This window comes from Manacus candei, unplaced genomic scaffold, assembly GCF_025592945.1.
Source record: "Manacus candei isolate 608988 ecotype Guabito, Panama unplaced genomic scaffold, ASM2559294v1 h1tg000083l, whole genome shotgun sequence".
Lineage (NCBI taxonomy): Eukaryota > Metazoa > Chordata > Aves > Passeriformes > Pipridae > Manacus > Manacus candei.
The window spans coordinates 3,441,968-3,455,875 of record NW_026138131.1 but is presented as its reverse complement, the minus strand read 5'-3'; positions in this window follow the sequence as shown (position 1 = coordinate 3,455,875).

Here is a 13,908-nt window from a genome sequence, read left to right as displayed (position 1 = left end):
TCTGATTCCTCTGTCTTACTATCCAGGGGAACAAAATGCAGTTCATCTCTTCTAAGCAGCAGGACAGTGATCCTGTCCCACCCCCTTGTGTCATCTCCCTTACAGAGAACACTAAGCCCCTTCAAAAAGTCTCTTCCTTGGGGGTGAAAAAGCCGGTTCTGATGCCAGCTCAGATGCTGCCTTTAAGAGAGAAGATAATGCTGTTTCTGAATGATTCCAGAATGATGTAATTACTAATTGTGTTCCAGTGTGCATCCATTAAAAATATAATTATGTATTTTAAAGAAGGAAATAATTAGAGTTGAAATGAAAGTCTTATATTTAACCTACTTTGAAGGAAGAAAATCAGACCTTAAGGGTATCCCTAATTGTTGCCACTAATGTAACGAGAAAAAAAAGCTGTTGTCCCAGTTTGGACATGTCATAAAATGAAACCATCAGGTCTTCTGCTGGTGAGTTTCGTCTGTTGAATGGAATTTCCTCATAAAACAAGATACTGAGCAATACCTGTTTCCTCACTAGTCCTCGCTAGTCTAGTGGGAAATTTTCAATATCCTAGTGTTCCCAAAACATAACCTGAAGGACAGGTCTTTTTGGCTGCTGTCAAACACCGTTTTCTGGAGATATGCTAATTTGTGATTGTAGTGTGAGATAAATTTGTTGCTTCTCAGGGACACAAACAGGGTAAAAGCCTAATGACAAAACAAAGAAAAAAAATTAAGCTAGACCTAATGCCAAGCTTTTAAAGAGAAGACTGGGAAAAACAGGTAAAGGAATAGGAGAAACGGACAAGAAATATGATCACTGTAACTATAAACTGGAAGTTCTTTTTACTTAGTATTTCTTCCTGAGGAATCTTGCTATCTCTGGATTTCAGAGTTCTAGGATAGTTGAAGATTTGCAGAAATACTCTCTCCCTTTTCTCTTAGGTTTGTTAGGATACATCTGTATGGCACTTCTCCAGCTGTTATGACACTAAGTAGTTATTTCTCCTTAGACAGCCATGTGGTATATGAATCACAAAATGCCATTCTACATAGTAGCCAGCTTTTCCTGGTACCCAGATGTAAGATTTTTTTTAATATAGACCTTATTCATTCCTAGTCAGCCTATTAACCTTGCCCCTAGCCCTTTCAGAAGTGTTCCTTATTAAATGTTGTTGAATATTTTGTATCGCATATAGATTATCCTTACTTTCTTTTCGGTTCATGGCTGCTGGCAAGCAGGGGTTTTGGGAGAAGGCAGAACACCAAAGTATCCTCTTGCTTGCTCAAGTTCCCCAGCCACACCTGACCATCCTGCTGCTGGCAGGCACTTGTCCATTTCTAATTAAAAAATGTCAGAGCTTGTTCTTGCTTCAGGTAGAAACAGAAATATAGGTCAAGGCTTCCTTTTACTTCACAGAAGAGAATTATTCCTTTCTGAGCAGCCCTATTCCTGACTTAGGCTTGAATTCACCTCACTTCACTTTATGACTTTTTTCTGAATCTACTGACTCACACAGGGAATCTGGGGACACACTGAACTGAAGGAAGGCACCTCTGTCAGATGCATAAAGCTAAGAAGGAGAGGGGGAATCCAAGTTTCTCTATTTAGAGCTGCTGAGAACAAACCACGTGTAATGTGAGCTCCTGTGTAGCCAAGACACAGCTTCTCCTGGGGCCCTGCTGCAGTAGCACAGAAATATTAGTGATGAAACTGTTGTCTCCACTTTACCTCTGCAGCTTCTACTGTGTAAGATACACAGATTCCTAAAAAAGAGGCCTTTATGATGCCAGCTCCAACAGGCACAACCGAAAACACCAGTCTCTGCTTCAGTTTAAGTAGAAGTGGAGATGAGAGGAGGAAGAAAGCAAAACAAAAGCTAATTCAAGTGATTAGGACATTAAGGGAGTGTGTAAGGGAGTACCTGTGGGTACCTTTACTACTCCGTCTCCCTCTCTCCCATCCGAAAAGTAGAGAGGCTCAGTACCTATGTCACAGAACTGGCTAAATTGTCACAGAACTGGCTAAATAGTCACAATTCCACCCAGAGGAAAGCACAAGAGTACAGCTTTTTGCCAACACTGGAATCTTGCCAAGCTCTGTGGTATTTAAGCAGTCATGACTTTGTCTTCATCTGCACAGATTAAATATGAATGTGTATATTAATTATGTAAATGTGAAACTGCAGATCTCAATCAAGCAGAGCCAAGGATACACTATCCTTTGCAAGTGCTGATTGATGCCACGCACGCAAGAAAAACAGAGACCATTCAACTCATTGCTATGTATATTCTGGAGAGGGGAGGGAAGGAAGAAGGGAAATTTGGAAGTAAACAGTGTTTTGTAATGGGAGTGAAACCATAAATGCCACAAGCTTCTAGAATACCTAATAGTCTCTACTCAGCAAAGCAGAATGCTTACATAGCAGAAGACAGCTTTAGAAGATGGTGAAAACACATACTTAGAGAGAGATGAACACTACGAGCTTTAGTCAAGACACTTGTAACAGTTTTAGTCAGGAGTTGAGGCTGGGCTTTGGTGCGACATGGTAGAAGCACCTGTTACTGTAACTTCATGTAAATGGTAAAGTATATGGCAATCAGTGGTACTGTGTCAGTGTAAGCTTGATGTTCTGGGACAGAGGATGGATAAACTTTCCAGGTTTGGCTTTGCAACTGATAGCACCACAAATTTTCACCTGCTTGTCTGAATGCTTAGTTTTAAACAAAAGAGTATGATGTAGACTTTCAAGGAAGGTGAAGTGGATTGTGCATGTGAAATTTCCAAATTCCTGTCAACGCACACAAAAAAAATGGTGTGTGTTGTTAGAGAAATCTCACCCTGAGCCAATGACTCACACCCATCTCCATTCAGAAGAGCCAAACCCTAGCACTTCCAAGTTTCCTGGACACCGCTCTCTCACCTGACCTAATTGTGGTCTTCCAGTACCTTGAAGGGAACCCCCAAGAAAGATGGAGACAGTCTGTTTTTCAAGGGCATGTAGTGACAGGACAAGGGGAAATGGTTTTATATTGAAAGAGAGTACACTTAGATTACATATTAGTAAAAAGGTTTTGTGTGAACGTGTTGAGACGCTGGAACACATTGTCCAGAGAAGCTGTGGATGTCCCATTCCTGGAACTGTCAAGGCCAGGTTGGATGGAGTTCTGAGCAACCTGGTCTAGTGGAAGGTGTCCCGGCACTTGGCAGGAGGATTGGAACTGGATGATCTTTAAGTTCCCTTCCAACCCAGGCCATTCTATGATTCTACTGCCATCAGACTGCTATTGAGTGCTCCCTGCTCAAGACCACCTACTCAGCACAGGAGGTCTACTCAGAAATATGACATCCTCCAGAGTCACGAGTAGTTTTGACTCCTACTTATTTAACACCTCCTTCCAAGGGCCTGAGTTAATCTGATTTTAGGGTATCCTTGCAACCATGAAGTCTGTTTTGAATGGTTCAGATAAAGTAACACACTTATTTTTCCCTGGGTTTTTCCAGCTGACTCTGTGTTCAGTACATTCTGACTGCTGGCACCAAGGTTTCTGTCACTCTCTTTAGGGAGTTGTATTGGGGGTTTCTGGTGGCATGAAAGCAAGAGCAATTTTTAGATGAGATAGTTGCAATGCATCTTCTGAATAGATCAGTTAGGCAGGAGAGTGACCTGCAGGTCAGGAATGGCATCCGGTGCTCTCTCTGCTGCTCCTGTGCTGCTCCTGTTCATCCAAGTAATCCAAGCCTGAAATATAAGGCTGCTCTTCCCCCACTGACTGTGATGACTGTGGGAGTTGAGTAGGGGATTCTCTGCCTTGCTATATGTGGTTGTAGAGTTGCTCTGTGTGCAATGAGAGGCTTCAGAAAGCACAGGAATATCTAAGTAGACTGTTAGCACACAAATGCCTTTTCAATAATCACAGATCTTGGACGTGGAGAAAACTGCCTTTCTACACACATCTCCTTTTTGACTTCTGTTGTAGCTGACTTTATATCACAGAAATGAGATTCTATTTTGTATAGATACAAGCCATTCCAGGAAACAGATTTTCCTATTGAACTGGCTTGGGGATTGACAGCCAGCACATCTGATAACAGCTCTTCTCTCCTGAGAACCTGTGAGCTTTCTGTTTCAACTTTCAAAAAATTTTCCAGGTCATATGTGAGAGTAGAGCTAAAGACAGCATTACCTGGAGAAAGAATAGAGGCAGAAAGGTGCAGAAAGGTGGTGCATCTGTTGGCACTGCTCTGCACGTGGGCAGAGCCCATGGCCGTGGGGTTGGAACTAGATGGCCTTTAAGGTCCCTTCCAACCCAAGCCATTCCCTGGTTCTATGATTCTTGTAGGCTCCCTTTAGTTACTTTGGCCATTTATCTGAAAAAGTCTGCGCTGCAAAACTTGGTATTCCTGTTATTGAAATTTCTGTTGATTTCAATCTTATATACTGCTTACTGACATTTCACTTTCCTAACTACTGAAAGCCATCCTCTACACCAGGAGCTCCAACCTTCCTGTGATTTGATATCACTATCAGAGCCTGCATTGGCAGCTCCCACATTCATTTGTTTCTAGAAGGAAACGTTTGGGTGCTCAAGCCATCAACTGCATGCTTCAAGAATCTTTAGCAGATATTGTATTTCTGCCTTTATTCTGGTAGGCTGTTTATATGTGCACTCATCCATTCATTTACTTGTACCTCACTGATTCATTCACATTCTTATAACTGAAAATTGGCTGGTCTTTCCTTTGGCTAAAATGGAAATTAAATCCTGACAGGCAGATAAAAAAAAGTGGCATAGAGAGACATGAATTACTGTTAAACACATAAAGCTTTAGTGTGGGCATTCAAAAGTCTTCCTAAACCTGAATAAATTCCTCTTAAAATAATCTAAACTTGGCAATGATGTTCAAATCACAGAGAAAATTAGCCTTACAGGATTTATAGGCACAGACAACAAATCACATACACATATACATTCATTCACTTTTAAATTTACTTCCTGCCTAGTTGGACCACAAGCTTTAGTCTAACTTTTGCTCCTAAAGTCTGGAAAATTTTATTTAAAGGTCAACCTAAAAAATCATTAGGAAACCTGATCAAGTGATAACCTTGAAAGAATCTGAATAGAATATCTCTTTGACCTCTGCCCATGCTTCTTGCAAACTTTAAAGCATTGTGTCAGGTTTGAGATGCAAATGTAAATTGAGTGAAGTGACAGTGATGAAGAACTATGTGACAGCATTCCTTACCAGTGGACTGCATTACAGATGAGGGGTTTCAGCAATCAGGTTTCCTCAAGAAAGGACAAGCTTGTTTAATGTGTTAACCACGAGCACATTTTTTGAGTCTCAGATCTTTCATAACGTGTCATGACTAGTTCACTGATCATAGTTCAGTTAGAATTCTTTGGACTAAGTGGACTGGTCACCTCTGCCACGTGTTTTACATAATTAAATTCTGCCTTCTCAAACCCCATCTTTCCTGATGTAGATGTAATATTTTGACTGGAAAGTATAGGGAAAACATGACAACAAAACCTATTAGATCAGGAGTTACTTTTAATTATTTTCTGATTCCAGATTCCACCAAAAGGGTTTTGTATGTTCAAATTAAAAAAATTAAGTTTAATTTTCTGCTGCCACCCTGCAGAGTCCATGTTAGGTGAGTGTCCATGTGCCCTGCCCCCATACTGTTTTAATTGCTCTCTGGTTTGGATCTGTCATCTATTCCCTTATGAAAAGATTCCCATTAACAAAAATCAAGGGGAAAAAAAAAAGCAGAAACCTGTCAGATTAGTGTGACTGGGGACCTTGTTCACAGAGCAGATGAAGAAGCCAGGACACGGGGAAAGTGAAACTCTTTTATCTTCGTTTTTTCCTTCCAGGTCAAACTGTCTTATGGGACAAATGCTGGGGAGAAATTGTGTATCCTGCTACCTCAGGTCTTCTTCTGGGGAAAATAAACACTTCAGTCTTCTGTGCTTTCAGTTTACAAAACAGCTGAAGACTTTTGTCCTTGAAAAGGTTTGCAATAGCTGGAATGACCTTACAATATTTCTTATGCGTACTTATAAATATTAAATGTTTGTGTGCAATGTAGTTTGAAACTGCTGTATTGATTATTATGACATTAAGAAAGTCAGAATTGGGTTAGGAGAACACAGGGCCCCACACACATGCAGTTGAAATCCACGCCGAAAACAGAGCTGAAAACATTTACCTGGGAATCCTGGAGCAGAAATGAGATATTGTGGTTCATTACCATGGAGATGCAACTGTTTCTAAAGCTTTTTGCTTTCACTTAACCATCTATATAATAAGTGTGGGAAAGGTCACAGAGATGTAGAAAAAGAGAGGGGAAAACCTATGGGGAGTGTGAGGAGTGCTAAATTGTTGGAAAAAAAAAAGTGGATAAAAAGATTTTGTTTTCTTATAATGAACAGTAAAAAGAGGTAAATGGAGATCCCTCTCCTTCTGTTTACAAAAATATTTTGTAGTTTTTCTTCAGAGATGTTTAAATAAATAAAAATTACCTGATACTAGGCCTTAAAAGAGATGTGAAATAACGAGTATATGATATAAACAAACTATGATATTTTTAATAGATATATGAATAGGTAAATAAATTATAGACATAAAAGGCAAATCTTGACATGTCCTGGCAAAGACTGATATGAAAGTGACTGTTAAATCAAGGTTATTACTGTGTATGATTACTCAGTTTGACCAGATATATCTACAACTTCAACTTTCACTTGCACATATATTTTATATGTGCATCCTGGGAAGCTTAAAATTTCCTCTCCATCACATTTTTAAAAATCTTTATAGAGAATTAAATTAAATTGTGTTGGGGATAATCAAGAAGTTAATCAAAGACAAAATCCAATCAAGATTTACTTGGAAATTATATCTAGAATTTACCCGATTAGACTTGGAATATTTTTCTTTATATCAATAGCTTTTTCATTGCCAAACATATTCCACAATACCTGCACACAACAAATGTTCTGGAACAATGTGATTTCATTCCTTCATTTCTAATAACACAAACAAAACCAGTAAAATGTGAATAGTAGGAGTGTCGCCTCTGAGTAATAAAATGTCTTTGTTCTGTTGTTTTCTAAATCACATTTATTTCATTTGTTTAAGGTCACATATTGAAAGTGAAAAAGTGTCAGAAGTCTTTGCAAATTTGAAACTCAAACCCAAAATCTTTTAAATACAATTGCTGCTACTTACATTATTAGTTTTCAGAACATGATAAAGCCTTGATCACCTGTTTGTGGCTGTTTTCTGCTACTTTCTCTTTGCAGAAAAGGAGTAAAGACAATTTGTGTAAATCAATTCATGGAAAAAAAAAAAACAGAACAAAACAAAAAAATCAAAAAGAAAACCAAACCAAGACCCCATAAACGCTAGTGAAGATACACCACATAATGATATCATGTCCCACTTTTGTATAAAACAGCCTTTTCTTGACACTATAACCAGGTCAAACACAATTTTTAGCTCTTTGGTTATAGAACTCTACATACTGTATTTCATGCCCAACTGTTAGAAGTAAAACTCACAAAGTTGATTGTTTTGTCTTGTTCAGTCAGGCCATTGTGATCTTCTTTATTTTCACACGGAAGATGAAGTGCTTTCATCCCTGTCAGACAAGGATTCACCCACCTGCCAAGCAAATAGTTCCAGTTCATTCAATAGACACCTGTGTACTGTAGTTCTGCACACAGAGCCTCCAGTTTTTAATCTCATGCTCAAGGATTTGCCACTGCAGAACTTGTTGTTTCTTGATGTTTATTAGGTTTATTTTTTTGATTATCTTGAGGCTTATTATTTGTATTATCTTAATAGATTGGAGCCTTCAATATTAACATAGTGACTACAGGACAGGGAATTGTGTTTGTAGACACAGGAACATGTGAACTTCAAGTGAAGTCACTTCAGAAATGTCTATTGGCTGCTAACAAGTTTTACCAAACTGGCAGAACTTCAGACCTTCATATTAGGGTTTTGTGTTTTCTCCTCTTTTCAGGTATTAACAGGTTTTGCGTGGCTGGATTTCTTGCTCTACCCTTTGCTAACTCTGTGAAACTACCTGTTTACAATCTCAAATCTTCAAGTGTAGCTTAGCTCAGCGGGGCCAATAAATTCACATCTGTTTTCAGATGTAATGTGCTTGAAGCTCAGATATGCTACTAAAGGCAAAGCAACTACATCCAAGATCTCATTTCTAAGATGAAGACAGAGCAACTGGTTAAGACTGTTCTAGTATACCATTAGGTGACTGAAACCTCCATATCTACTTGTTTGCATGCTGATTAGACTAACTGGGGCATCTGCAATTAGTTCATTAAAAGTCAGATATTTTACCTCTGTTCTCTCTCTCTTATTTTTTAATGTGACCTAAGAGCACTTTTTTTAGGAAGCTCCACGTAAACTGAGATGTGCTCTGATTGTATCTCTTGACATCTTCTTGTACCATACTTAGACTTTAAATCATTGTCCTTCACAATGAGACTTTCCTGTCTAGAGTTAACATATGCTCTGTGCAAGGGTGAGAAATGTCATCCCAATTAATATAATATTTCATTTTCTAATGCCCTTAATGACTAGAGTTTTGGACTCATTTGTGCTTAAAATTTCACGTCTCCTGAGCAGCAGCAGATCTAAAACATTTTAGTTGAGGAACAGCTGAAGAGAAAGGTTTGCAGTCAGTGTGTGTATGTGTTTGTGTTTGTGTGTGTGTGTGTGTGTACATAAAGTAAGGAAAGTTTAAGAGAAGAGTTTTGTACCAAATAGAGAACAATACGGGTTATTTGTTATCAGAGTAGCACTAAAATGAGAGCAATATTCAATTGGGGAAGTGTGGAGAAGAATGCTTTGGTACGTGTGCAGTTAATTCATCTGTGCCAAAACTCTGCTGACGTGCACTCAGATTCATACTGCTTTCAAGCTGTGTTCCCAGGTATGCCCAGAAAAAATTGTCATTTCTGGAGTTCTCTGACTACATGTAGGTTCTTGCAAGATCAATTTGGTTAAAAGCAGTTATTTCTGGGTTCTGTACCATTTTGAATTTATCCGTAACATGCACTGACAAACCAATCACTGGAAGAGCATCAAATGGCCTATCGAACTACTCAAGATCTGAAATAAACAATTGCAAATCAATCCCTTTTTCTACTTTAGCTAGACAACATATCCATTAAAAATCTGACAACTCACTCAATTTTAAGGGGAAATAATGTTAATGATGTTTGTAAACTGCCATGTATTGACGTGGGAAAGGCTTACTAAGCATATTGCACAATAATTTCTGAATTATTCAAATAACATTTCTTGCTTTCTTGTCCAGGGGATCTCATCTTGCTGCTGCCTTGTCTGCTATAGAGTGCCAAGGCACAGTAAGCCTGACAGTCAGCCAGTTTATACCACTCCTTTCTACTACTTTTGGTGTTTCCTACACGGAGCAGGACAGGGCATGGTAGGAGGAAGTACTTCTGTGGAAGCAGAGCAAGGGCTCTTCCTGTGTGTTTTCATACTACAACATGCAGAATTCCTGGGGTAAAATTCACCACAAATTCTGTCCCAGTGAAGAAGAAATTCTGCACTAAGTAGGGCTGCTGCTGGGACAGGGCGTTCAGAAGTTCTCAGGTGGCTGAGGTATCAGATCCCAAACTGTTGCTGGAGAAAGAATTAAATTAAGGAGGTATTTATTCTCTTGAAAATGCAGCACTGACCCTGCAAGGAGCTGGCCAGCACACAAGGGTGGAGGAGGCCATGGATGGACAGCTGTCTTCCTTCCCACCACCCAGCAAGGAGGGTGGAGAACAGATTCAGCAGGATGATGAGTTAGGAGCACTGCTCACAGAAAGCAACCACCTTTTCAAAACCAACAAAGCATGTCCATTTGGCTTTTAATTGACTCCCCAGTGACTGAATGATGAGAAATTCATGTGTCTTTTCTTTAAAGCAATGCAAATACAAAAGGGAAAGCAGGAAAGTGGGGGAAAATAGCCCCAAAGCTATACACATCAGACAAGGAAATGTTCCCAGAGTATTGATATTAATGAGGAAATTCACCATATTTACACCATCCAGCTGTTATTTCCTTTTCCAATATATACATTTTGATGATGATGATGGTTATTGCTGTCATTATTATTCATTCCCAGGAAACTATTTCAGTCACTGATATTCTGTGCCAGATGTGAATATGCTTTTCATTGTTTCAGTATTGGGTATTTGGTAATTATAACATCTATATTCAGTGTTATCAACACTCTCTGGAATAGATTTCTGGTTCTTCTGTACAGTCAGACCTTCCTACATTGTGTGTCTACATTTCCATTAAATAAGAGCATTGTCAAACTAACCACTGTGCTGAGTCTCTTCAGCTTAAGTTCCACAGAAATCCTGTGTGGTGTAGGAAAAACTAAGTGTTCTTTCTCCCTCTGTAGAAAACAGTTTGTGCTCGTTCTCCTTTTTACTATCTCTTAAGGTTTTACTGACCAAATGGAATCCTATGATGCTTTTCCTAAGTCAGTTTCCCATTGGCTGAAAAGTCCTAAATATTTTTTTATCTTTCTTTCCTTCTTTCCCCTTCCTTCACTTCTCTCTTTCCCTCTTCTCTCTCTCCCTCTTTGCCAACCGATAACAATTCATTTTCTAATAGATAAAACTTTCTTACAAGCTAAACAGAGAAAATACAGAATTTCATTTACAAATACAATAAATGTATACTTTGAGGAATATTTCAGTGTCAGCAAGAAATTCTTTGCATCTAGGATGAAGTTAATTGAGGGAAAGGAGGAAGGAAGATAAAGAAAAATATGCAGAATGGAGAGAAAACATATATAGAGCACAATTCAGTGCCTACTTTTAATGCTAATGTCTTTTCCTTTGTCTTTGAGAGATCTAACACACCAAGGATTTTACCAAAGCTGATGAGAATTGGTCTGCGTCAGTGTTCAGGTAGACAACTACATCCTACGAATTTTGTAGTGTTTTGGTTTTGTTTTTGCATCACAGAATCTGTGTGGGTTTTATGTACCTCCCACTGTGAAAGTTGAGATCAATATATTTGTTTTTTCCACAGCATAAAATGAAAAATAAGACACTGATATAACAATTGTAATCCAATTATACTAACGTTTTAAAAACAGTTTGCATGGAAATTATTTTGGTTTGATACACAGTGATTCCAAAGACTTTTTAGATCCTCTACAGAAACCCAGAGTTCCTGCCCACTTGGCTCAGTCATTTTCCTTGGGTCACACAGTATGTACTACTGTGAGTTTAATTTATTTATTATATTAAAATCATTTGTTTTCTTATTTTCCTGTCCCTGACATAGCTGAATTCCTAGGAAAGATGTAGCTGTGGTTACATCAGTTATTTTTTCAGCTGTCAGATGAATACATCTTCACTTTAATGTGGAAATTCCAGAAGATGTATTATGTATACAAATATGTTACAAACTGTGTCATGACATATAAAGAATAAGATCTGTCTGTTTGCCTGAGGTTCCCTCAGCCAAAGTTGTTTACTTCCTCCCAGCTCTGTCTGGCTCTTGCAGTGAGCTGGTCTTTAATCTACATCCAAAATATCCCTTGTTCTGGATGTCCTCATTCCCCTACCAGAGGAGGTCCCTGCACCTCCTCTCCCCGCATTGAACAGCACAGAACAACAAAGCTCGTGCTCTCTGAAAACTGTGGAATTAATCTGTATGAATTTATGAATCTTTTATGAGGCCTCATAAGAAGAAATGTTTATTTAGACATATTACATTTAGTTTAATAGCTGAACAACAGCAGCAAAAGAACAACCTATCACTAAAATAACTGGAAGATACTTGCTGCTGAACTCAAATGACTGGTATAGAAAGCCCTGGAGATTTTCTCTCACAGACAGCAACTCAGCACCTGATGACCTGAACAACACAGACTGAATCCATGAAATTGATTGCATGAGGATGTGATACAGCAGTTAATTGTAAACCTAAAAAAAGGCTGTGATGATGCATCAGCCATCAGGACTTGTGTTTTCTTCATGAAAATGAATGTGACACTTTTACCTTGTCTATCTGAAAGTATAAAAAGACAATTTTCCCAAGTTTAAACATCTTGCTAGTCAAACAAACTGAGAATGTACATTAAACATAAAAATGTTAATGAATGTTAAGAATATTTTCTGAATAGTCAAGCCAATACCCTTCCAAGAAGCCACCACAGTATAGACACAAAAAAAAGGACTACTTTGTCCTAGAATTCCTCCCAGCTTCAAGGTTATATGAAAACAAGAATAAGTTATCTGACTAATAAGTGAGAAATAGGGGGGGAAATAGAAACAAATGGTTATTAATAAGTTTTGTAAGTTTAAGAACATAGAATTTGGGTTGTTGAGTCTAGAGAAAAGTAGTCTCAGGGGAGCCTTATTGCTCCCTACAGCTACCTGGAAAGGAGGTTGTAGCCAGGCGGGTGTCAGTCTCTTCTCCCAAGAGACAGGACAAGAGGAAATGGCCTCAAGTTCTTCCAGGGGAGGTTTAGATTGGATATTAGGAAAAATTTCTTCACCAAAAGTGTTGTCTAGCATTAGAACAGACTGCCAAGGGAAGAGGTAGGGTCACCATCCTGGGGGCAATTTAAAAGACATTTAGATGTGGCACTTGGGGACATGGTTTATTGGTGGACTTGCCAGTACTGGGTTAATGGTTGGACTCAGTGATCTTGAAGATCTTTTCCTTTAATTCTATGAAATATAACCATCATCCCTGCTGTAAAACAGGATTATAGTTTTGGTTGATAAAGATGGCTCTGTTGATATAGTACATTTGGATTTCTTCAAGGCATTTGACCTGGCAAAACATGATACTTTGGTTAAAATGTTTGTATTATATGGAATTAAGAGAACACAGATGGCTTAAGAATTGGTCGTGACACATCTGAAAAGGTAGTTGCCAAGGCTGAGGTATCAGCAAATGAGATTGTTTCCTTCACTGTCCTAGGAAATCAAATTTTGATCCAATACTGCTTAATATTGTCATCAGTGACTTAGATGATTGTTGTTTATTTTATTTTTTCAGACAAAGAATACGCACACCCCCTAGAAAACTAAAGCTGACTGGCATTAGTACTGCTTTTCTCAGTTAATCTTTCTTTGTCCCCTGGGAAGGAGTCCACAGACTGGCAGGTTTAGGACCTTTGACTGAGACGACCACTAAATCTTTCCTTGTAACATTTGTGAACAGCACCTGAACTGGTGTAATACTTAATAATGAAAACAGATCAATGGCACAGTCTAGTCAAATTTCTTTGGTCAAATAACTGGGAACCACCAGAGAATATTTAATGTTAATGTAGTCAGGTGCAAGAACAGGAGATGAGAACTAGAACAGAAATGACTCCTTCAGAGAGGAGACTGTTCTGGAAGAGACACCTGAGTCCAAACTTAGAAACTCATATCAGTGCTCTGTTGAAAGAGTTGACCTGTTATTTGGTTTCATAAAGGGGCTTAGAGAGCAGCAGAAGGAGGGAGGATTCTTGTTTGACAAAATTTAATTAATTTCTGAATGAGATATCTGACACTACTGACTGGTACAGAAAACCCACAATGTGTCTGGCTGGTGCATTTTAGTGTTGTGTTTGGGATCATATTTACTATCACATTTGAGAGGAAAAATCGTGAGTTAAAACTCTGTTTTCTCATACTCTTTTTGGTTCCTATTGTTAAATAAGCAGGCATCTGCTACTGTGCTGGCTCCCAGCCACATCTGTTCCAAGGATGATTTGCAAGTGGCAATCCCAGTTGGTGGGATAACTCCTTTATAGCAAGTCTCAGCGAAAGACAGGGAAAATGGCAACTGATGCCACAGAGTGAGTGATTTATGTAGAATCTATTTCCTGTCATGAAGAATTCATA